The 26,313-nt window shown below is 41.4% G+C and overlaps 1 protein-coding gene across 6 annotated transcripts in view; it reads left to right on the plus strand.

Annotated features, from left to right (window-relative positions):
- DLG2 (discs large MAGUK scaffold protein 2) overlaps positions 1–26,313 on the plus strand; it is a 1,534,662-nt gene that overhangs the window by 1,474,844 nt on the left and 33,505 nt on the right. The gene's annotated exons all lie outside the window — the stretch shown is intronic.

Raw genomic sequence — 26,313 nt, forward strand, 5'->3', positions numbered from 1 at the left:
AATATCCAATATAAAACAATTTAAATAATGTAATAATGATACAAATAAAATAAAAGTTGCTTAATTTTATTTATAGCATTATTTTTTTAAACACTGTATAATGTATACCGTAATAATAAGATACAAATTTTTTTAAAATATCTAATTAAAAAAATCAAATATAAATAATATTATACTGATTAAAATAAAATGAGTATATCGTATAAGATAAAATTCTAAAAAAAAAGGTATATAAAAACAATGAAATATAAATAATTAAAATAAATAAATAAAATTTAAATCTTTAGAGTAGATACTATTTTGGAAATGTATAAGATAAAATTTAAATACATATGGTAAGTAAAAATTCACACAAATAATATAATAATCATATAGATAAAATTAAAATGTGTGTTAGATTCCAGTTGTTATGAGAAAACAGTGTAGTGTATAATAAGATGATACATTTGTAATTATATGTGTGTATATATACAGTACAAACCAAAAGTTTGGACACACCTTCTCAATTAAAGATTTTTCTGTATTTTCATTTCATTTTTCAAAATTGTACATTCACACTGAAGGCATCAAAACTATGAATTAACACATGTGGAATTATATACTTAATAAAAAAAGTGTGAAACAACTGAAAATATGTCTTATATTCTAGGTTCTTCAAAGTAGCCACCTTTTGCTTTGATGACTGATTTGCACACTCTTGGCATTCTCTTGATGAGCTTCAAAAGGTAGTCACCGGGAATGGTTTTCACTTCACAGGTGTGCCCTGTCAGGTTTAATAAGTGGGATTTCTTGCCTTATAAATGGGGTTGGGACCATCAGTTGTGTTGTGCAGAAGTCTGGTGGATACACAGCTGATAGTCCTACTGAATAGACTGTTAGAATTTGTATTATGGCAAGAAAAAAGCAGTAAAGAAAAATGAGTGCCCATCATTACTTTAAGAAATGAACGTCAGTCAGTCTGAAAAATTGGGAAAACTTTGAAAGTGTCCCCAAGTGCAGTGGTAAAAACCATCAAACGCTACAAAGAAACTGGCACACATGAGGACCGCCCCAGGAAAGGAAGACCAAGAGTCACCTCTGCTTCTGAGGATAAGTTTATCCGAGTCACCAGCCTCAAAAGTCACAGGTTAACAGCAGTTCAGATTAGAGACCAGGTCAATGCCACACAGAGTTCTAGCAGCAGACACATCTCTACAACAACTGTAAAGAGGAGACTTTGTGCAGCAGGCCTTCATGGTAAAATAGCTGCTAGGAAACCACTGCTAAGGACAGGCAACAAGCAGAAGAGACTTGTTTGGGCTAAGGAGCACAAGGAATGGACATTAGACCAGTGGAAATCTGTGCTTTGGTCTGATGAGTCCAAATTTGAGATCTTTGGCTCCAACCACCGTGTCTTTGTGCGACGCAGAAAAGGTGAACGGATGGACTCTACATGCCTGGTTCCCACCGTGAAGCATGGAGGAGGAGGTGTGATGGTGTGGGGGTGCTTTGCTGGTGACACTGTTGGGGATTTATTCAAAATTGAAGGCATACTGAACCAGCATGGCTACCACAGCATCTTGCAGCGGCATGCTATTCCATCCGGTTTGCGTTTAGTTGGACCATTTTTTTTTTTCAACATGACAATGACCCCAAACACACCTCCAGGCTGTGTAAGGGCTATTTGACCAAGAAGGAGAGTGATGGGTGCTACGCCAGATGACCTGGCCTCCACAGTCACCAGACCTGACCCCAATCGAAATGGATTGGGGTGAGCTGGACCACAGAGTGAAGGCAAAAGGGCCAACAAGTGCTAAGCATCTCTGGGAACTCCTTCAATATTGTTGGAAGACCATTCCTGGTGACTACCTCTTGAAGCTCATCAAGAGAATGCCAAGAGTGTGCAAAGCAGTCATCAAAGCAAAAGGTGGCTACTCTGAAGAACCTAGAATATAAGACATAATTTCAGTTGTTTCACACTTTTTTGTTAAGTATATAATTCCACATGCGTTAATTCATAGTTTTGATGCCTTCAGTGTGAATGTACAATTCTCATAGTCATGAAAATACAGAAAAATGTTTAAATGAGAAGGTGTGTCCAAACTTTTGGTCTGTATTATGTATATATATATATATATATATATATATATATATGTTTTTTTGTTTTGATATATGGAAAAAGATTAACTAAAATGTCATAATCATGTACATAAAATGCAAATTAAAAACTTGATTTATTACAATTCTAAAATATGTTATAATAGGATAGAATTATTAATAAATTGCTGTGTAGATAATAGAATATTCCTCTAATCATATAGAAGTGTTAAAGTGAACCTGTCACCAGGATTGGCCGATAAGAGATAAGGCCATCACCTTTTAGGGCTGATATACAGCATTCTGTAATGCTGTATACAGCCCCCGATCTGACTTGCAAGAGAAGAAAATTTTATACTTTTATACTCGCCTGCAGGGTGGTCCGGTCCGATGGGTGTTGCTCTCCTTTGTCTGACGCCTCCCTTCTTCTTACGATGCCGCCCTCCTGCTTGCTTCGCGTGGAGACTCTGTGGATGACGAAGGGACGCGTCATCCACGCGAAGCAAGCAGGAGGACGGGGATCGTAAGAAGATGGGAGGCGCCGGACCAAGACCAGGGACGCCCATCGGACCGGACCGCCCCGCAGGTGAGTATAATAAAAGCTCTTTTTCTTCTCTTACAGGTCAGGCTGGGGGCAGATATGCAGCATTACAGAATGCTGTGTATCAGCCCTGAAAGGTGATGGCTTTATCTCTTACTGGCCAAATGTGGTGACAGGTTCCCTTTAAATTATATCTTTTTTTAGAAATTGCACCACATTTTAGACATGGGGGGAGTTGGGTTTGAGCGTTATATGTGATTTACAATTTTCCCATATAATGGCGACTGATCTCATTTTCTCTACAGACAGTCCTGCAGTCAGTGGTAATCACATCACCGCTCTTATTATTGCATTTGCCTATTTAGGCTTTTTTTTTTATAATAAATTGCCGTAGACTAATGGCTCCCAGATTACAGCTGAAACAGTCTAATCCTATGATTGTTGTGTCGGACATTGTTTCAGAGTCTTTTCAGCATACACAAAAAAGGGAAAATCAGGAACATTCAAAGGGAAGGTAGAGTTTAAGTTATGGAAAAGACAAATATTGGAGGCTGTGGCACAAAAAAATCCTCCTCAGGCTCCATTCCCCAAGTGTGACTGCGACCACTGCACTCAAACTAGTTATCTGGGTCTAAAAGTAATTTTTTCTGATTGGGTCTCATTAAAAAAAACTGCACTATTTGCCTCCCATAACCTCTGTGTTACATTATGTGTTGCTGGCTGCAGAATGAGATAACTGTGAATTGTAAGTGAGCTCCTTCCGTTGGTTTCGTTTGTTACTCTCATCTGTCTTTTTCTAAGCTCTTTTCAGGGTTTTTTGTAGGGAAAACATGACTACAGACCACATCAAAGATGAATGTGTAGGGAAAACATGACTATAGACCACATCAAATATGAATATGTGGGGAAAACATGACCACATCAAAGTTGAATCTGTAGGGAAACATGACTACAGACCACATCAAAGATGAATGTGTAGGCAAACCATGACCATAGACCACATCAAAGTTGAATGTGTAGCATAAACCTGAATACAGACCACATCAATGATGAATGTGTAGAGAAAACATGACTAAAGACCACATCAAAGATAAATGCATAGGGAAAACATGACTATAGACCACATCAAAGATAACTGTGTAAGGAAAACATGACTACAGACTACATCAAAGATGAATGTGTAGGGAAAACATGACTACAGACCACATCAAAGATAAATGCATAGGGGAAACATGACTATAGACCACATCAAAGATAACTGTGTAAGGAAACCATGACTATAGACCACATCAAAGATGAATGTGTAATGAAAACATGACTATAGACCACATCAAAGATAAATGCGTAGGGAAAACATGACTACAGACCATATCAAAGATGAATGCGGAGGGAAAACATGACTACAGACCACTTCAAAGATGAATGCGGAGGGAAAACATGACTATAGACCACATCAAAGATGAATGCGTAGGGAAAACATGACTACAGACCATATCAAAGATGAATGCGGAGGGAAAACATGACTACAGACCACATCAAAGATGAATGCGGAGGGAAAACATGACTACAGACCACTTCAAAGATGAATGCGGAGGGAAAACATGACTATAGACCACATCAAAGATGAATGTGTAGAGAAAATATGACTACAGACCACTTCAAAGATGAATGTGTAGGGAAAACATTACTACAGACCACATCAAAGAGGACTGTGTAAGGAAAACATGACTATAGACCACATCAAAGATGAATGCGTAGGGAAAACATGACTGCAGACCACATCAAAGATAAATGCATAGGGAAAACATGACTATAGACCACATCAAAGATGACTGTGTAAGGAAAACATGACTACAGACCACATCAAAGATAAATCCATAGGGAAAACATGACTATAGACCACATCAAAGATAACTGTGTAAGGAAAACATGACTACAGACCACATCAAAGATGAATGTGTAGGGAAAACATGACTACAGACCACATCAAAGATAAATGCATAGGGGAAACATGACTATAGACCACATCAAAGATAACTGTGTAAGGAAAACATGACTATAGACCACATCAAAGATGAATGTGGAGGGAAAACATGACTACAGACCACTTCAAAGATGAATGCGGAGGGAAAACATGACTATAGACCACATCAAAGATGTATGCGTAGGGAAAACATGACTACAGACCATATCAAAGATGAATGCGGAGGGAAAACATGACTACAGACCACATCAAAGATGAATGCGGAGGGAAAACATGACTACAGACCACTTCAAAGATGAATGCGGAGGGAAAACATGACTATAGACCACATCAAAGATGAATGTGTAGGGAAAATATGACTACAGACCACTTCAAAGATGAATGTGTAGGGAAAACATGACTACAGACCACATCAAAGAGGACTGTGTAAGGAAAACATGACTATAGACCACATTAAAGATGAATGCGTAGGGAAAACATGACTACAGACCATATCAAAGATGAATGCGGAGGGAAAACATGACTACAGACCACTTCAAAGATGAATGCGGAGGGAAAACATGACTATAGACCACATCAAAGATGAATGCGTAGGGAAAACATGACTACAGACCATATCAAAGATGAATGCGGAGGGAAAACATGACTACAGACCACATCAAAGATGAATGTGGAGGGAAAACATGACTACAGACCACATCAAAGATGAATGTGTAGGGAAAGCATGACTACAGACCACATCAAAGATGAATGTGTAAGGAAAACATGACTATAGACCACATCACAGATGAATGCGGAGGGAAAACATGACTACAGACCATATCAAAGATGAATGCGGAGGGAAAACATGACTACAGACCACTTCAAAGATGAATGCGGAGGGAAAACATGACTACAGACCACATCAAAGATGAATGTGTAGGGAAAACATGACTACAGACCACATCAAAGATGACTGTGTAAGGAAAACATGACTATAGACCACATCAAAGATGAATGCGTAGGGAAAACATGACTACGGACCACATCAAAGATAAATGCATAGGGAAAACATGACTATAGACCACATCAAAGATGACCGTGTAAGGAAAACATGACTACAGACCACATCAATGATAAATGCATAGGGAAAACATGACTACAGACCACATCAAAGATGAATGTGTAGGGAAAACATGACTACAGACCACATCAAAGATAAATGCATAAGGGAAACATGACTATAGACCACATCAAAGATAACTGTGTAAGGAAAACATGACTATAGACCACATCAAACATGAATGTGTAATGAAAACATGACTATAGACCACATCAAAGATGAATGCGTAGGGAAAACGTGACTACAGACCATATCAAAGATGAGTGCGGAGGGAAAACATGACTACAGACCACTTCAAAGATGAATGCGGAGGGAAAACATGACTATAGACCACATCAAAGATGAATGCGTAGGGAAAACATGACAACAGACCATATCAAAGATGAATGCGGAGGGAAAACATGACTACAGACCACATCAAAGATGAATGCGGAGGGAAAACATGACTACAGACCACTTCAAAGATGAATGCGGAGGGAAAACATGACTATAGACCACATCAAAGATGAATGTGTAGGGAAAATATGACTACAGACCACTTCAAAGATGAATGTGTAGGGAAAACATGACTACAGACCACATCAAAGATGACTGTGTAAGGAAAACATGACTATAGACCACATCAAAGATGAATGCGTAGGGAAAACATGACTACAGACCACATCAAAGATAAATGCATAGGGAAAACATGACTATAGACCACATCAAAGATGACTGTGTAAGGAAAATATGACTACAGACCACATCAAAGATAGATCCATACTGAAAACATGACTATAGACCACATCAAAGATAACTGTGTAAGGAAAACATGACTACAGACCACATCAAAGATGAATGTGTAGGGAAAACATGACTACAGACCACATCAAAGATAAATGCATAGGGGAAACATGACTATAGACCACATCAAAGATAACTGTGTAAGGAAAACATGACTATAGACCACATCAAAGATGAATGTGTATGGAAAACATGACTATAGACCACATCAAAGATGAATGTGTAAGGAAAACATGACTATAGACCACATCAAAGATGAATGTGTAAGGAAAACATGACTATAGACCACATCAAAGATGAATGTGTAAGGAAAACATGACTATAGACCACATCAAAGATGAATGCATAGGGAAAACATGACTACAGAGCATATCAAAGATGAATGCGGAGGGAAAACATGACTACAGACCACTTCAAAGATGAATGCGGAGGGAAAACATGACTATAGACCACATCAAAGATGAATGCGTAGGGAAAACATGACTACAGACCACATCGAAGATGAATGCGGAGGGAAAACATGACTACAGACCACTTCAAAGATGAATGCGGAGGAAAAACATGACTGTAGACCACATCAAAGATGAATGTGTAGGGAAAATATGACTACAGACCACTTCAAAGATGAATGTGTAGGGAAAACATGACTACAGACCACATCAAAGATGACTGTGTAAGGAAAACATGACTATAGACCACATTAAAGATCAATGCATAGGGAAAACATGACTACAGACCACATCAAAGATGAATGCGGAGGGAAAACATGACTACAGACCACATCAAAGATGAATGCGGAGGGAAAACATGACTATAGACCACATCAAAGATCAATGCATAGGGAAAACATGACTACAGACCACATCAAAGATGAATGCGGAGGGAAAACATGACTACAGACCACATCAAAGATGAATGCGGAGGGAAAACATGACTACAGACCACTTCAAAGATGAATGCGGAGGGAAAACATGACCATAGACTACATCAGTGTTGGAAGTGTAAAGAAAGTAAGATCCTGTAAGAGTCAAACGATGCAAAATATTTAATGAATCTTAATTGCAAAAAAAGCCCCAAATACATGCATTTATGTACCATAAATAAAACAGGCCCCAATGTGGACAACCCCTTTAAAACTGAAATCATCATACATAGGTAGCTAAGTATATCAGAAAAGCAATAATAATAGGCTGTATAAGCCGTAGTTTCAGTATTGAAAGGAATGAAATGAGCACTAACATTTGGTGTCTATCAGTAAAAATGGGAAAAACACTAAGAGGAGGAAATCATTAAACAATATACACAAGTTTTCAATTTTTTTCAAGCATGGAAAAGCCACAAAAGTCTAAAATTTTGACAAACATCAAATTTGCTTCTTTTAACTTTTTCTCCGCTTTTGAAAAGTGGCTAGAAAAGTCAGTCCCAACAAATCTGCTAAACTTTATGCCAGAAATTGGTGTAATCTATAGATCATGAACTGGGGTAGATTTTCACTTTTGGTGCACAGATAGTTACAGAGAACGTAAATATATTTGCCGCACTTTACTCCAACCTACTTTTGTCTAGGCATGGCGAATGAAATGCCAGTCTTGAAAACTTCCGAAAAGGCAAAAAAATCTTGCCCAGTTTCGTATCTGAGCGAGAGGTCCTTAAAGGAAGGACCACCCAACAAGGAGGGTAGCACTGGGACCTACCGGCAAAGTGACAACCCATCAGCCACAAAGAGAATTAGAACCTATTGTTCTTTCTAAAAGGGCCCCCCATTTGTGTTAGTATCATCAATTCAGTCATTCATGGTCACTGATTTAGGGGGACTCTCATACATTAAAGTGGCTACTGTGAAGGCCCTCAAAGTCATTTATACAGCATGGCCATTATACAGCATGGGATCTTATATTTGGGCCAATTTTTGTGTAGTGACTATTATGGGGGCCCTCATACAGTATGAGGGTTAATGTGGAGGGCAATATACAGCTTGGGGACTAATGTGGGGGACCATCATCTAGTATTGGGGCTTATTTGGGGACCAGCATATAGTGTGGGGACTATTGTGGACGACCTCATACAGTAGGGGAGCTAATGTGGGGCCTCTTAGAGTGGGCGTGGGGACTAATATGGGGGTCATCATAAAGTATGGGGACTACAGAAGGGGCCATCATACAGAGTGAGGTCCGTTATACAGTTTGGGGACCATCATACAGTGTGAGGACAACTGTGAGGGGCATTATACTTTGTTTTGGAGGAATCGAACTTGGTAAATGAGCCATGCTTGTAGTCACTGACACATCAAGGAGTAATGATGTGTGCCACTGGAGTAGCAGTGAGGCCTTCATACTATGTGTAGGGGATCTGTGGACCCATCATATTATGTATAGGGGAGCTGTGAGGCATTATATGGTGTATAGAGGAGCTCTGGGACCATTATACTGTGTATGGGGTGAGCTGTAAATGGGGGAATCAGGGGACATTATTAAAGATATTTTCCACACTAATTTCACCCCCTTTCATTAGCCCTAACTCTTCCTAACACTTTTCCAATTCACTTTTATTATCTGCCCTGCTCCTGTAAGCCATCTCTATATGGGTTATATATACTTCAGTTTTGATTCTGGCTCTGCTACTTTCAATCTGGGGAGCGGAGTCAGACGCACAGAGCAGGGCTACGTCTCGGGGAGTGACAGCAGTCTGTGCATGCACGCTCAGACCAGACTTCACTCTCCTCTCTGCCTGGATGTTGCTTTGAAGTGCCATCCATTCAGCTGACAAGCCCTGTGATGTTTTGATCATTAAAAAGTATATCACAGAGCTTGTCAGCTGAAGGGACGGCACTTGTGAGCTCGGTCATGCGTGGTGCCAACTGAATCTGATCCTTTGAAGTGCCATCTCCAAGCAGAGAGTAGAGTGAAGTCTAATTTGAGCATGTGTGCTCAGACTTCTATCACTCACCGAGACGTAGCCCCACTCATGTGTTTCGCCCCTCTGAGCTGAAGTCCTAGCTACACTTCTGCTCAAAGTCATCACTGAAGCAAAAATGTAGTGCATTCCTCATCTTGACTGAAATATTTTTTGCTCCGATGACCGAGCTCCTGTAATCATCATCATCCTTACAATGGGCCATAAAACCGACAGCGGTCATCAGTGCCAGACAATCGTCCTCTAATGTGCCCCTTGTTTCACCTCATGTAGATTATCATCGCATTCAAACAGTCCCTTACTACTTTCAAGACCACACTCGCCACAGCAAAACAAACCTACTTCTCATCTCTCATATCCTCCCTGTCTCACAACCCTAAACAGTTATTCAACACCTTCAACTCTCTCCTCCGTCCCCCAGCACCTCCTCTCTCCCCACTCATCTCAGCTGAAGACTTTGCCTCATTTTTCAAGCAGAAGATTGAGAACATCAGAGACAGTTTTAGTCGACAACCCCCAGAGCCCTTCCTCCCAACTACCCAGCCCTCTACCTCCAAAACCAACTTCTCCACCATTACAGAAGATCGACTCTCTACTCTACTCTCAAGATTGCATCTCACCACCTGCGCACTTGACCCAATCCCTTCCCACCTCATCCCAAACCTCACCACAGTCTTCATCCCAACTCTAACCCATCTCTTCAACCTATCACTAACAACTGGTGTTTTCCCCTCAAGCTTTAAACATGCCTCAATCACACCTATCCTCAAAAAGTCCTCTGTTGACCCATCCTCTGTATCTAGCTATCGCCCTATATGACTTCTCCCCTATGCCTCAAAACTACTGGAACAACACGTCCATCTTGAACTGTCCTCTCATCTATCTTCCTGCTCCCTCTTCGACCGCTTACAATCAGGCTTCCGGTCACACCACTCCACTGAAACTGCTCTAACTAAGGTCACCAATGACCTACTAACTGCCAAGATCAAGCGACACTACTCTATCCTCCTCCTCCTGGACCTGTCCTCTGCCTTTGACACAGTGAACCATTCCCTATTACTACAGACCTACTCATCCCTTGGCATCACAGACTTGGCCCTGTCCTGGATCTCGTCATAACTAACTGACCGGACATTCAGCGTCTCCCACTCGCACACCACCTCCTCACCTTGCCCACTATCTGTCGGAGTCCCGCAAGGTTCAGTCCTAGGGCCCCTGTTCTTCTCCACTTACATCTTTGGCCTGGGACAGCTCATAGAATCTCATGGCTTTCAGTATCATCTCTATGCTGTTGACACACAGATCTACATCTCTGGACCAGATATCACCACCCTTCTAACCAGAATCCCTCAATTTCTATCCGCTATTTCATCCTTCTCCGCTATATTTCTAAAACTTAACAGGGACAAAACAGAATTCAACATCTTTTCCCCCATCTCACGCGACCCCCCCCCCCAAGAAACCTATCCATTAGAGTAAACGGCTGCCCACTCTCCCCAGTCCCACAAGCTCGCTGTCTCGGGGTAATCCTTGACACTGATCTCTCCTTCAAACCAAATATCCAAGCCCTTTCCACTTCCTGCCGTCTTCAACTCAAAAATATTTCACGAATCCGTTCATTCCTAAACCAAAAATCTGCAAAAACCTCAGTCCATGCCCTCATCATCTCCCGCCTCGACTACTGTAACACTCTCGCACCCCTCCAATCTATTCTAAACTCAGCTGCCCAACTAATCCACCTGTCCCTCCGCTATTCCCTGGCCCCTCCCCTATGTCAATCCCTTCACTGGCTCCCCATTACCCAGAGACTCCAGTACAAAAGCCTAACCATGACATACAAGACCATCCACAACCTGTCTCCTCCATACATCTGTGACCTCGTCTCCCGGTACTTTCCTGCACGCAACCTCCAAACCTCACAAGATCTCCTTCTCTACTCCCCTCTTATCTCCTGTTCTCACAATCGCATACAAGGTTTCTCTTGCGTATCACCCTTACTCTGGAACTCTCTACCACAACATATCAGACTTTCACCTACCATCGAAACCTTCAAAAAGAACCTGAAGACCTACCTCTTCCGAAAAGCCTATAACCTGCAGTAACCACCGATCGACCAAACCGTTGTTCAACCAGCTCTGCCCTCACCTACTGTATCCTCACCCATCTCTTGTAGATTGTGAGCCTTCGCGGGCAGGGTCCTCTCTCCTCCTGTACCAGTTGTGACTTGTATTGTTCAAGATTATTATACTTGTTTTTATTATGTATACCCCTCCTCACATGTAAAGCGCCATAGAATAAATGGCGCTATAATAATAAATAATAATAATGTAGATGTGTAGATTTTATTATTTTTGTTATTTATTTATTTTTAGCCAGTTTTCAGTTGTTTTTTATTAGTTCTATAATTTTTTTTATCACATTATTGTTTACTATTTTTTCTATATTCTTATTGTAATTTATTAACCATTCCACGTTGCAGTCAATTTACATTTTTTGCACTTGTACTTTTTTCCTTCCCCCTCTTCCGAATTTTTATTTTTATTTTTGTAATTGGGAAAAAAAATAATTGTTTTTTGGGCTTCATTTTTTACAATGACCCAAAATTGTATATACCGTAAATAAATATGTGTGTGTTTGTGTGTATATATATATATATATATATATATATATATATATATATATATACATACATACATACATACATACATACATATACACACACACATATACAGTACAGACCAAAAGTTTGGACACACCTCATTTAAAGAATTTTCTGTATTTTCATGACTATGAAAATTGTACATTCACACTGAAGGGCATCAAAACTATGAATTAACACATGTGGAATTATATACTTAACAAAAAAGTGTGAAACAACTGAAATTTTGTATTATATTCTAGGTTCTTCAAAGTAGCCACCTTTTGCTTTGATGACTGCTTTGCACACTCTTGGCATTCTCTTGATGAGCTTCAAGAGGTAGTCACCGGAAATGGTCTTCCGACAATCTTGAAGGAGTTCCCAGAGATGCTTAGCACCTGTTGGCCCTTTTGCCATCACTCTGCGGTCCAGCTCACCCCAAACCATCTCGATTGGGTTCATGTCTGGTGACTGTGGAGGCCAGGTCATCCGGCGTAGCACCCCATCACTCTCCTTCTTGGTCAAATAGCCCTTACACAGCCTGGAAGTGTGTTTGGGGTCATTGTCCTGTTGAAAAATAAATAATGGTCCAACTAAACGCAAACCGGATGGAATAGCATGCTGCTGCAAGATGCTGTGGTAGCAATGCTGGTTCAGTATGCCTTCAATTTTGAATAAATTCCCAACAGTGTCAGCAGCAAAGCACCTCCACACCATCACACCTCCTCCTCCATGCTTCACGGTGGGAACCAAGCATGTAGAGTCCATCCGTTCACCTTTTCTGCGTCGCACAAAGACACGGTGGTTGGAACCAAAGATCTCAAATTTGGACTCAGCAGACCAAAGCACAGATTTCCACTGGTTTAATGTCCATTCCTTGTGCTCCTTAGCCCAAATAAGTCTCTTCTGCTTGTTGCCTGTCCTTAGCAGTGGTTTCCTAGCAGCTATTTTACCATGAAGACCTGCTGCACAAAGTCTCCTCTAAACAGTTGTTGTAGAGATGTGTCTGCTGCTAGAACTCTGTGTGGCATTGACCTGGTCTCTAATCTGAGCTGCTGTTAACCTGCGATTTCTCAGGCTGGTGACTCAGAAACTTATCCTCAGAAGCAGAGGTGACTCTTGGTCTTCCTTTCCTGGGGCGGTCCTCATGTGAGCTAGTTTCTTTGTAGCGCTTGATGGTTTTTGCCACTGCACTTGGGGACACTTTCAAAGTTTTCCCAATTTTTCGGACTGACTGACCTTCATTTCTTAAAGTAATGATGGCCACTCGTTTTTCTTTACTTAGCTGCTTTTTTCTTGCCATAATACAAATTCTAACAGTCTATTCAGTAGGACTATCAGCTGTGTGTCCACCAGACTTCTGCACAACACAACTGATGGTCCCAACCCCATTTGTAAGGCAAGAAATCCCACTTATTAAACCTGACAGGGCACACCTGTGAAGTGAAAACCATTCCCGGTGACTACGTCTTGAAGCTCATCAAGAGAATGCCAAGAGTGTGCAAAGCAGTCATCAATGCAAAAGGTGGCTACTTTGAAGAACCTAGAATATAATACATAATTTCAGTTGCTTCACCCTTTTTTATTAAGTATATAATTCCAAATGTGTTAATTCGTAGTTTTGATGCCTTCAGTGTGAATGTACAATTCTCATAGTCATGAAAATACAGAAAAATCTTTAAATGAGAAGGTGTATCCAAACTTTTGGTCTGTACTGTATATACTATATATATATACATATATATATATATTTACAATTTTGGGACATATACTGTATATATAGGGGTTAAATAAAATTCAGGACTTTGAAAAAAAATTGGTTAGCTTACCTATTTCTTAGAACTTTTATTTTTCTGGAAATGTAGCTGTGTGATTTTTGTTTTTTGGTACCATTTTGGGGAAAATAGAAATTCTGTCGTTTCGATTCTATATATATATATATATATATATATATATATATATATATCGTATATACCCGAGTATAAGCCGACCCGAGTATAAGCCGAGACCCCTAATTTTGCCACAAAAAACTGGGAAAACTTATTGACTCGAGTATAAGCCTAGGGTGGAAAATGCAGCAGCTACTGGTAAATTTCAAAAATGAAAATAGATACCAATAAAAGTAAAATTAATTGAGAAATCAGTAGGTTAAGTGTTTTTGAATATCCATATTGAATCAGGAGCCCCATATAATGTTCCATACAGTTCATGATGGGCCCCATAAGATGCTCCATATTAAAATATGCCCCATATAATGCTCCACAAATGCTGATTATGGCCCCATAAGATGCTCCATACAGATATTTGCCCCATATAATGTTGCACATGGCCCCATAAGATGCTCCATACAGATATTTGCCCCATATAATGCTGCACATGGCCCCATAAGATGCTCCATACAGATATTTGCCCCATATAATGCTGCACATGGCCCCATACAGATATTTGCCCCATATAATGCTGCACATGGCCCCATAAGATGCTCCATACAGATATTTGCCCCATATAATGCAGCACATGGCCCCATAAGATGCTCCATACAGATATTTGCCCCATATAATGCTGCACATGGCCCCATATAGATATTTGCCCCATATAACGCTGCACATGGCCCATAAGATGCTCCATACAGATATTTGCCCCATATAATGCTGCACATGGCCCCATACAGATATTTGCCCCAAGTAATGCTGCACATGGCCCCATAAGATGCTCCATACAGATATTTGCCCCATATAATGCTGCACATGGCCCCATATAGATATTTGCCCCATATAACGCTGCACATGACCCCATAAGATGCTCCATACAGATATTTGCCCCATATAACACTGCACATGGCCCCATAAGATGCTCCATACAGACATTTGCCCCATATGCTGTTGCTGCGATTTAAAAAAAAATCACATACTCACCTCTCAGGCCCCCAACACTTGCTATATTCACCTGCTCCCCGTTCCACCACCGCCGACCACCACGTCTTCCCCGTCCTCTGCACTGACTGTTCAGGCAGAGGGCTGCACGCACTAATCGCGTCCTCTGACCTGAGCGTCACTGCAGAGGACGGGGAAGACGTGGTGGCCGGCGGTGGTGGAACGGGGAGCTGGTGAATACTCACCTGCTCCTGGCGTGGTCCCTGCATGTCTGTTCCCTGGCGCTGGCAGCTTCTTCCTGCATTGAGCGGTCACATGGTACTGCTCATTACAGTAATGAACATGCGGCTCCACCCCTATGGGAGTGGAGTCGGGTCCATATTCATTACTGTAATGAGCTGTACCATGTGACCGCTCAGTACAGGAAGAAGCTGCTGGCGCCGGAGAACCAGGGACGTGCAGGAACCGCGCCAGGAGCAGGTGAGTATTATTACACAGATGCCGCTTCCTCTCCCCTGCCGACCCCTGGGTATGACTCGAGTATAAGCCGAGAGGGGCAATTTCACCCTAAAAAAATGGGCTGAAATTCGCGGCTTATACTCGAGTATATACGGTATATGTATACATACATATATATATATATATACACTGCTCAAAAAAATAAAGGAAACACTTAAACAACAGAGTATATCTCCAAATAAATCAAACTTCTGTGAAATCAAACTGTTCACTTAAGAAGCAACACTGTTTGACAATCAATTTCACATGCTGTTGTGCAAATGGAATAGACAACAGATGGAAATTATTGGCAATTATCAGGACACCCTCACTAAAGGAGTGGTTCTGCAGGTGGGGACTACAGACCACATCTCAGTACCAATGCTTTCTGTCTGATGTTTTGGTCACTTTTAAATTTTGGTTGTGCTTTCACACTCGTGGTAGCATGAGACAGACTCTACAACTCACACAAGTGGCTCAAGTAGTGCAGCTCATCCAGGATGGCACATCAATGCGAGCTGTGTCAAGAAGGTTTGCTGTGTCTGTCAGCGTAGTGTCCAGAGGCTGGAGGCGCTACCAGGATACAGGTCAGTATACCAGGAGACGTGGAGGGGGCCGTAGGAGAGCAACAACCCAGCAGCAGGACCACTACCTCAGCCTTTGTGCAAGGAGGAACAGGAGGAGCACTGCCAGAGCCCTGCAAAATGACCTCCAGCAGGCCATAAATGTGCATGTGTCTGCACAAACGGGTAGAAACCGACTCCATGAGGATGGACTGAGTGCCCGACGTCCAGAGATGGAGGTTGTGCTCACAGCCCATCACCGTGCAGGACGCTTGGCGTTTGCCACAGAACACCAGGATTGGCAAATTCACAACTTGCGCCCTGTGCTCTTCACAGATGAAAGCAGGTTCACACTGAGGACATGTGACAGACATGGCAGAGTCTGGAGACGCCATGGAGGGCGATCTGCTGCCTGCAACATCCTTCAGCATGACCGGTTTGGCAGTGGGTCAGTAATGGTGTGGAGTGGCATTTCTTTGGAGGGCCGCATAGCCCTCCATGTGCTCGCCAGAGGTAGCCTGACTGCCATTAGGTACCGAGATGAGATCCTCAGACCCCTTGTGAGACCATATGCTGGTGCGGTTGGCCCTGGGTTCCTCCTAAAGCAGGACAATGCCAGACCTCATGTGGCTGGAGTGTGTCAGCAGTTCCTGCAAGATGAAGGCATTGAAGCTATGGACTGGCCCGCCCATTCCCCAGACCTGAATCCGATTGAGCACATCTGGGACATCATGTCTCGCTCCATCCACCAACGTCACGTTGCACCCCAGACTGTCCAGGAGTTGGCGGATGCTATAGTCCAGGTCTGGGAAGAGATCCCTCAGGAGACCATCTTCTGCCTCAACAGGAGCATGCCCAGGCATTGTAAGGAGGTCATACAGGCACGTGGAGGCCACACACACTACTGAGCATCATTTCCTTGTCTTGAGGCATTTCAACTGAAGTTGGATCAGCCTGCAATTTGATTTTCCACTTTGATTTTTAGCATCATTCCAAATCCAGATTTCCGTGGGATATTAGTTATGATTTACATTGATCATTTTTAGGTTTTATTGTTCTAAACACATTCCACTATATAATGAATAAAGATTTACAACTGGAATATTTCATTCAGTGATATCTAGGATGTGGGATTTTATTGTTCCCTTTATTTTTTTGAGCAGTGTATACACCCTAGATATATATATATATATACTTGTATATATAGCTTTACAGCATTTACTTGGATTCGGAGATACTAAAAATGTTTTTGTTTTGTTTTCTTAATCTTATCTTTGTATTGTGAAAAGGAGTCTGGGTCAAACTTTTGTGCTTGTTTCATTTTCTATGTTTTTTTTTTCATATTTTTTTTACAACCCCTGAGATGAATTGATCAATTGTCTTATACAATAAATCAATATTGCAGTATGTACTGAAATTAACGATCTCCTACGAAGTCAAACCACAGGCGATAAGGGCCATCAGTAGGTCCCCAGCTGCCATTACAATCACTTAACACCACATTGGCCACCTGAGCCCGCTCCATAAATGGCACCCAGCTTGCACCGGACATGCAGTGGATGTCAGGAAGGGGTTAATTTTTTTTGTTTTTAATTTAGATGATGGGTCATGCCTTACAATGGGAACATATGGTGCAGATTTACTAAAATGTAATTTATATGTCATGGGTGGGTAGGGGTTAAGTCACTGTTTTGTTAATAAGAAACTTGCAAATTATTACAGCAATATAAAATATTTGCGATTTTTTTATTATTTTTCAAAAGTTAAAAACGAACGCTGCAGAAATTTTTCATGCACAAAGATCCTCATAATTAGCAAAATCTGAAAATGAAAAAACTGCTGGAGCCGCCGATTCACTTGGCGAACGAGTTATTTTTGTACTTAAAGTGCAATGTTGTTTGTTTTGTTTGATTTTTTTTTTTTTTTTTAAAGGGACAAAAAATAAATACACAAACACAAGAAAAACATAGCGTAAGCAAAAGTACGGGAATATAAGGAGCCCTCCTCCTCTAGGGGACAAAGCGCATCAGCCTTTGCTACACAATATCCCTATACCAGCTGCCTAAAATCCAACATTTTGGAATTGTCGACAAAATTTTATTTTTAAGAGAATCTTTTTTTCTTTTTTTTTTGAGCCATAAATTTACATTTAATGAGGTTGTCCACCCCTGGGGAGAATTTTTTGTTTTATATAAATTCATGTATTTTAGACTAAAAATGATTTTTGCTATTCGTTGTCATTAAAAATGTTGCAACGTTTGACTTTTACAGGGTCTTTGTTTCCCAGCGCATTCAACTTTGATGTGGTCTTTAATTAAAATGAAATAAAAGAAAAAGAAATTACATGGAAATATTTTAATTTGCAAACATTGTTTTAATTTTTATGTGATAAAATAGTATACAAGAAAATAACATATATCGCAATTTATCTTTTTTATCAGAAAAATCTGCTTCTTTCTCCTCCTGGACTGATCTTTTACTCTCAATTCACATGTCTTCAATGAACACATTTTTCCCATTACTGAGATAGGAGATGACAGTTGCTGCTTATAAAATTCTATGGGCATGGGAGGAGCTTGAGCAGACACTCTATGGAGAGGGGAGGAGCTAGTGGAACACAGAGGGAGGAGCTAGTGGAACACAGAGGGAGGAGCTAGTGGAACACAGACATTCTACTGCAAGTTCTCCTGAAACGACAGTTACAGTTTAAATATTAAAAAAAAATTGAGATGGAAAATCCAGCAGTCGCCACCTGGGGGTGCAATAATTTTTCCTTACGTCAACTTGTAGCCAAAGGGAGGGTGGCGATGAGTAACGCTTAGTTTACAACAATGCCTTCTCTCTGCCAAGTTTTAAAGAAGTAATAGAAAGCCCCTTTAAGCAAGCATGGCCTCATCTTCATTAAATTAGGCAGGCTGTGATCCCTCATTTTCCCACCTCTAGGACCCCCATGCATCATTTATGTCCTATGAGTGGAGAATAGATAGACCCCTATAATACAAACATGATGCCCAGTAACTTTTCAGCTGCAGCACACTCATCCTAGATGGAAACTGAATGAAATAAACTTTATTATAATGAATTCACAAAAGAGAAGATCGTTATATTTCATCTCATAATTATGCAATTACACAAACGAGCCTCAAAGGCAATCGCTGCCGTGTAACTCAGAAGGCGATCATTAGACGCTACATGTAGAGAATACAGATTTGTGTCATCTTGACTTTCCATCAGTCCTTCTTCTTCTTAATCACGGCATCAATTATTTTGTTAGCCAGAAAGCCCATGTGGCAAATGACTCCCACCTATACTGTTTAAAGGGGTTCTCCACTCTTCGGTCCTATATGGTCCTGCAGTACTCCTCTACCAGGAATGTCACAGTCATAAGCCAATCAGCGGCCACTCAAATGTGTCTCTCTCTTCCTGTGCCCCTTAAATGTGTCTCTCTCTTCCTGTGCCCCTTAAACGTCTCTCTCTCTTCCTGTGCCACTTACATGTGTCTCTCTTCCTGTGCCACTTATACAGTGGGGCAAAAAAGTATTTAGTCAGTCAGCAATAGTGCAAGTTACATAGTTACATAGTTACATAGTTATTAAGGTTGAAGGAAGACTATATGTCCATCTAGTTCAACCCATAGCCTAACCTAACATGCCCTAACATGTTGATCCAGAGGAAGGCAAAAAAAACCCATGTGCAAAGAGTAAGCTCCACATTGGGGAAAAAAATTCCTTCCCGACTCCACATACGGCAATCAGACTAGTTCCCTGGATCAACGCCCTATCAAGGAATCTAGTGTATATACCCTGTAACATTATACTTTTCCAGAAAGGTATCCAGTCCCCTCTTAAATTTAAGTAATGAATCACTCATTACAACATCACACGGCAGAGAGTTCCATAGTCTCACTGCTCTTACAGTAAAGAATCCGTGTCTGTTATTATGCTTAAACCTTTTTTCCTCCAACCGCAGAGGATGCCCCCTTGTCCCTGTTTCAGGTCTATGATTAAAAAGATCATTAGAAAGGTCTTTGTACTGTCCCCTCATATATTTATACATTAAAATGAGATCACCCCTTAGTCTTCGTTTTTCCAAACTAAATAGCCCCAAGTGTAATAACCTATCTTGGTATTGCAGACCCCCCAGTCCTCTAATAACCTTGGTCGCTCTTCTCTGCACCCGCTCCAGTTCAGCTATGTCTTTCTTATACACCGGAGACCAGAACTGTGCACAGTATTCTAAGTGTGGTCGAACTAGTGACTTGTATAGAGGTAAAATTATATTCTCCTCATGAGCATCTATGCCTGTTTTAATGCATCCCATTATTTTATTTGCCTTTGTAGCAGCTGCCTGACACTGGCCACTGAATTTAAGTTTGTCATCCACCCATACACCCAGGTCTTTTTCATTGACAGTTTTGCCCAGAGTTTTAGAATTAAGCACATAATTATACATCTTATTACTTCTACCCAAGTGCATGACCTTACATTTATCCCCATTAAAGCTCATTTGCCATTTATCAGCCCAAGCTTCTAGTTTACATAAATCATTCTGTAATATAAAATTGTCCTCCTCTGTATTGATTACCCTGCAGAGTTTAGTGTCATCTGCAAATATTGAAATTCTACTCTGAATGCCCCCTACAATGTCATTAATAAATATGTTAAAAAGAAGAGGGCCCAATACTGACCCCTGTGGTACCCCACTGCTAACCGCTACCCAGTCCGAGTGTGCTCCATTAATAACCACCCTTTGTTTCCTATCCCTGAGCCAGCTCTCAACCCACTTGCACATATTTTCCCCTATCCCCATTATTCTCATTTTATGTATCAACCTTTTGTGTGGCACCGTATCAAAAGCTTTTGAAAAGTCCATATACACTACATCCACTGGGTTCCCTTGGTCCAATCCGGAACTTACCTCTTCATAGAAACTGATCAAATTAGTCTGACATGAACGGTCCCTAGTAAACCCGTGCTGATACTGGGTCATGAGGTTATTCCTCTTCAGATACTCCAGTATAGCGTCCCTTAGAATGCCCTCCAGGATTTTACCCACAGTAGAGGTTAAGCTTACTGGCCTATAGTTTCCGAGTTCAGTTTTTGTTCCCTTTTTGAATATTGGCACCACATTTGCTATACGCCAGTCCTGTGGCACAGACCCTGTTATTATGGAGTCTTTAAAGATTAAAAATAATGGTCTATCAATGACTGTACTTAATTCCTGCAGTACTCGAGGGTGTATCCCATCCGGGCCCGGAGATTTGTCAATTTTAGTGATTTTTAGACGCCGCCGCACTTCCTGCTGGGTTAAGCAGATGACATTTAATTGGGAATTTTTATCACTAGACATTTTGTCTGCCATGGGATTTTCTTGTGTAAATACTGATGAAAAAAAGTCATTTAGCATATTGGCTTTTTCCTCATCCTCATCCACCATCTCACCCAGACTATTTTTAAGGGGGCCAACACTATCATTTTTTAGTTTCTTACTATTTATGTAGTTAAAGAATATTTTAGGATTATTTTTACTCTCTCTGGCAATGAGTCTCTCTGTCTCAATCTTTGCTGCCTTGATTTGCTTTTTACAGAATTTATTTAATTTTCTGTATTTATTTAATGCCTCCTCACTACCTACTTCCTTTAATTCTCTAAATGCTTTCTTTTTGTCACTTATTGCGCCCCTTACAGCTCTATTTAGCCATATTGGTTTCCTCCTATTTCTAGTATGTTTATTTCCATACGGTATATACTGTGCACAGGTCCTATCCAGGATGCTAATAAATGTCTCCCATTTTCTTTGTGTATTTTTGTGTCTCAGGATATCGTCCCAGTTAATTGCACCAAGATCCTCTCTCATCCGTTGGAAATTTGCCCTCCTGAAGTTTAGTGTCCTTGTAACCCCTCTACTACACATCTTTTTAAAGGATACATGAAAACTTATTATTTTGTGATCGCTATTTCCCAAGTAACCCCCAACCCTTATATTTGATATGCGGTCTGGCCTGTTGGTTAATATTAGGTCTAGCAGTGCCCCCCTTCTTGTTGGGTCCTGAACCAGTTGTGAAAGGTAATTGTCTCTCATAATTGTCAAAAACCGATTACCTTTGCTGGAACTGCAGGTTTCTGTTCCCCAATCTATTTCAGGGTAGTTGAAGTCCCCCATAATAATGACTTCTCCTTGAGTCGCAGCTTCATCTATTTGCTTTACGAGGATATTCTCCATTGCTTCCATTATTTTTGGAGATTTATAACAAACCCCTATCAGTAATTTATTATTTTTTCCCCCTCCCCTTATCTCCACCCACAGGGATTCTACATTTTCATTAAATTCACCTATATTATCGCGCAAGATGGGTTTTAAGGATGATTTTACATATAGACACACCCCTCCCCCTCGCTTATCTGTACGGTCATTTCTGAACAGGCTATAGCCCTGCAAGTTAACAGCCCAGTCATGGCTCTCATCCAGCCACGTTTCAGATATCCCCACCATGTCATAATTATGCTCCAACAACATTAGTTCTAATTCGTCCATTTTGTTGGCGAGGCTTCTGGCATTAGTATACATGCACTTTATGTTCCTCTCTGTACTTCTATTTCTTAAATTATTAACTGTTCTGACCCCACCCCCCATGCCACCGCCACCCCCAACTTCCTTATTTGTGCCCAGGACTCTGTCTGCACTATCTTCCCCTCCTATAAAATGAATACCCTCCCCCCCAATTCCTAGTTTAAACACTCCTCCAACCTTCTAGCCATTCTCTCCCCCAGCACAGCTGCACCCTCCCCATTGAGGTGCAGCCCGTCCCTAGCGTAGAGCCTGTAGCCAACTGAGAAGTCGGCCCAGTTCTGCAGGAACCCAAACCCCTCTTTCCTACACCAATTCTTGAGCCACTTATTAACCTCCCTAATCTCCCGTTGCCTCTCTGGCGTGGCACGTGGTACCGGCAGTATTTCGGAAAATACCACGTTGGAGGTCCTTGCTTTCAGCTTGCAGCCTAATTCCCTGAAATCATCTTTAAGGACCTTCCACCTACCTCTAACTTTGTCATTAGTGCCAATGTGCACCATGACCGCTGGGTCCTCACCAGCCCCTCCCAATAATCTGTCCACCCGATCAGCGATGTGTCTTTATTTTTTTCTTTATTTTTTTTTATATAGCGCTAACATATTCCGCAGCGCTTTACAGGTTGCACACATTATCATCACTGTCCCCGATGGGGCTCACAATCTAGAATCCCTATCTGTATGTCTGTATGTCTTTGGATGTGTCGGACTCGAGCGCCAGGTAGGCAGCACACCGTTCGACGATCCCTGTCTTTGTGACAGATTGCCCTATCTGTTCCCCTAATAATTGAGTCGCCCACTACCAGCACCTGTCTGGCCTGCCCTGCTCTCCTATTTCCCTCCTTACTGGAGCAGTCACTCCTCCGGCTTTCAGAGGACATGCCTGGCTGCAGCAGTGCTACCCCTGTACTGGCACCCCCCTCATCTGCCAACTTAGCAAACTTATTGGGGTGTTCCAGATCAGGACTAGCCTCCCTGGCACTCTTCCCTCTACCCCGCTTCCTAACTGTCACCCAGCTTGCTACTTCATTGTCCTGCAGCTCCATCCCACCATCCCCCCCCTCATCTGTCCCATTGAGCGTCTGCTCCGTGAGCAGAAGACTCCTCTCCATGTTGTCTATGGATCTCAGTGTTGCCAGCTGCACATTTAGAGTCAGAATCTGGGTTTCCAAATGCACAACGTGCTCACATCTCGCACAGCAGTATGCACCCTCGATCGGCTGCTCAAGGACTGCATACATGTGGCAAGATGTGCACTGGACGGCATTAACAATCGTGGAGCACATTTCCTAATGGGGATTACACCAGACAGAACAGTTCAATAAAAAAAATAAATAAATACAAAGTATTAATAAAAATCAGACAGCAATTCAGTAATTCCTCCCCTGAAAACTCCCTGACTCCAAAGTCACTGAATCACAAGTCACACTTACCGCCGTCCACACTTACGCTCTGGTCACACTCAGCTCGCTCACACTCGCTCTGCTGAAGATTTATAGAGATTTTTTTTTTTTTTTTCCTAGTTCCCCTCAACAGCAATCAACCTTGCTGTTCAAATGCACTTCCAAAAAGTTCCACCACTTAAAAAGATGAGAGGCGTCTGTAATTTACATCATAGGTAGACCTCAACTATGGGAGACAAACTGAGAAAAAAAAATCAAGAAAATCACATTGTCTGTATTTTTATCATTTTTTTTGCATATTATGGTGGAAAATAAGTATTTGGTCAGAAACAAACAATCATGATTTCTGGCTCTCACAGACCTGTAACTTCTTCTTTAAGAGTCTCCTCTTTCCTCCACTCATTACCTGTAGTAATGGCACCTGTTTAAACTTGTTATCAGTATAAAAAGACACCTGTGCACACCCTCAAACAGTCTGACTCCAAACTCCACTATGGTGAAGACCAAAGAGCTGTCAAAGGACACCAGAAACAAAATTGTAGCCCTGCACCAGGCTGGGAAGACTGAATCTGCAATAGCCAACCAGCTTGGAGTGAAGAAATCAACAGTGGGAGTAATAATTAGAAAATGGAAGACATACAAGACCACTGATAATCTCCCTGGATCTGGGGCTCCACGCAAAATCCCACCCCGTGGGGTCAGAATGATCACAAGAACGGTGAGCAAAAATCCCAGAACCACGCGGGAGGACCTAGTGAATGAACTGCAGGGAGCTGGGAACAATGTAACAAGGCCTACCATAAGTAACACACTACGCCACCATGGACTCAGATCCTGCAGTGCCAGACGTGTCCCACTGCTTAAGCCAGTACATGTTCGGGCCCGTCTGAAGTTTGCTAGAGAGCATTTGGATGATCCAGAGGAGTTTTGGGAGAATGTCCTATGGTCTGATGAAACCAAACTGGAACTGTTTGGTAGAAACACAACTTGTCGTGTTTGGAGGAAAAAGAATACTGAGTTGCATCCATCAAACACCATACCTACTGTAAAGCATGGTGGTGGAAACATCATGCTTTGGGGCTGTTTCTCTGCAAAGGGGCCAGGACGACTGATCCGGGTCCATGAAAGAATGAATGGGGCCATGTATCGTGAGATTTTGAGTGCAAACCTCCTTCCATCAGCAAGGGCATTGAAGATGCCTCCTGATGAAGGAGAGTAAAACTAATCCCAAACTGTTCTTCAACTATATCAATAGTAAAAGAATAAAAACTGAAAATGTAGGCCCCTTAAAAAATAGTGAGGAAAGAATGGTTGTAGATGACGAGGAAAAAGCTAACATATTAAACACCTTCTTCTCCACGGTATTCACGGTGGAAAATGAAATGCTAGGTGAAATCCCAAGAAACAATGAAAACCCTATATTAAGGGTCACCAATCTAACCCAAGAAGAGGTGCGAAACCGGCTAAATAAGATTAAAATAGATAAATCTCCGGGTCCGGATGGCATACACCCACGAGTACTAAGAGAACTAAGTAATGTAATAGATAAACCATTATTTCTTATTTTTAGTGACTCTATAGCGACAGGGTCTGTTCCGCAGGACTGGCGCATAGCAAATGTGGTGCCAATATTCAAAAAGGGCTCTAAAAGTGAACCTGGAAATTATAGGCCAGTAAGTCTAACCTCTATTGTTGGTAAAATATTTGAAGGGTTTCTGAGGGATGTTATTCTGGATTATCTCAATGAGAATAACTGTTTAACTCCATATCAGCATGGGTTTATGAGAAATCGCTCCTGTCAAACCAATCTAATCAGTTTTTATGAAGAGGTAAGCTATAGGCTGGACCACGGTGAGTCATTGGACGTGGTATATCTCGATTTTTCCAAAGCGTTTGATACCGTGCCGCACAAGAGGTTGGTACACAAAATGAGAATGCTTGGTCTGGGGGAAAATGTGTGTAAATGGGTTAGTAACTGGCTTAGTGATAGAAAGCAGAGGGTGGTTATAAATGGTATAGTCTCTAACTGGGTCGCTGTGACCAGTGGGGTACCGCAGGGGTCAGTATTGGGACCTGTTCTCTTCAACATATTCATTAATGATCTGGTAGAAGGTTTACACAGTAAAATATCGATATTTGCAGATGATACAAAACTATGTAAAGCAGTTAATACAAGAGAAGATAGTATTCTGCTACAGATGGATCTGGATAAGTTGGAAACTTGGGCTGAAAGGTGGCAGATGAGGTTTAACAATGATAAATGTAAGGTTATACACATGGGAAGAGGGAATCAATATCACCATTACACACTGAACGGGAAACCACTGGGTAAATCTGACAGGGAGAAGTACTTGGGGATCCTAGTTAATGATA

Source organism: Ranitomeya imitator, chromosome 3, assembly GCF_032444005.1.
Source record: "Ranitomeya imitator isolate aRanImi1 chromosome 3, aRanImi1.pri, whole genome shotgun sequence".
NCBI lineage: Eukaryota > Metazoa > Chordata > Amphibia > Anura > Dendrobatidae > Ranitomeya > Ranitomeya imitator.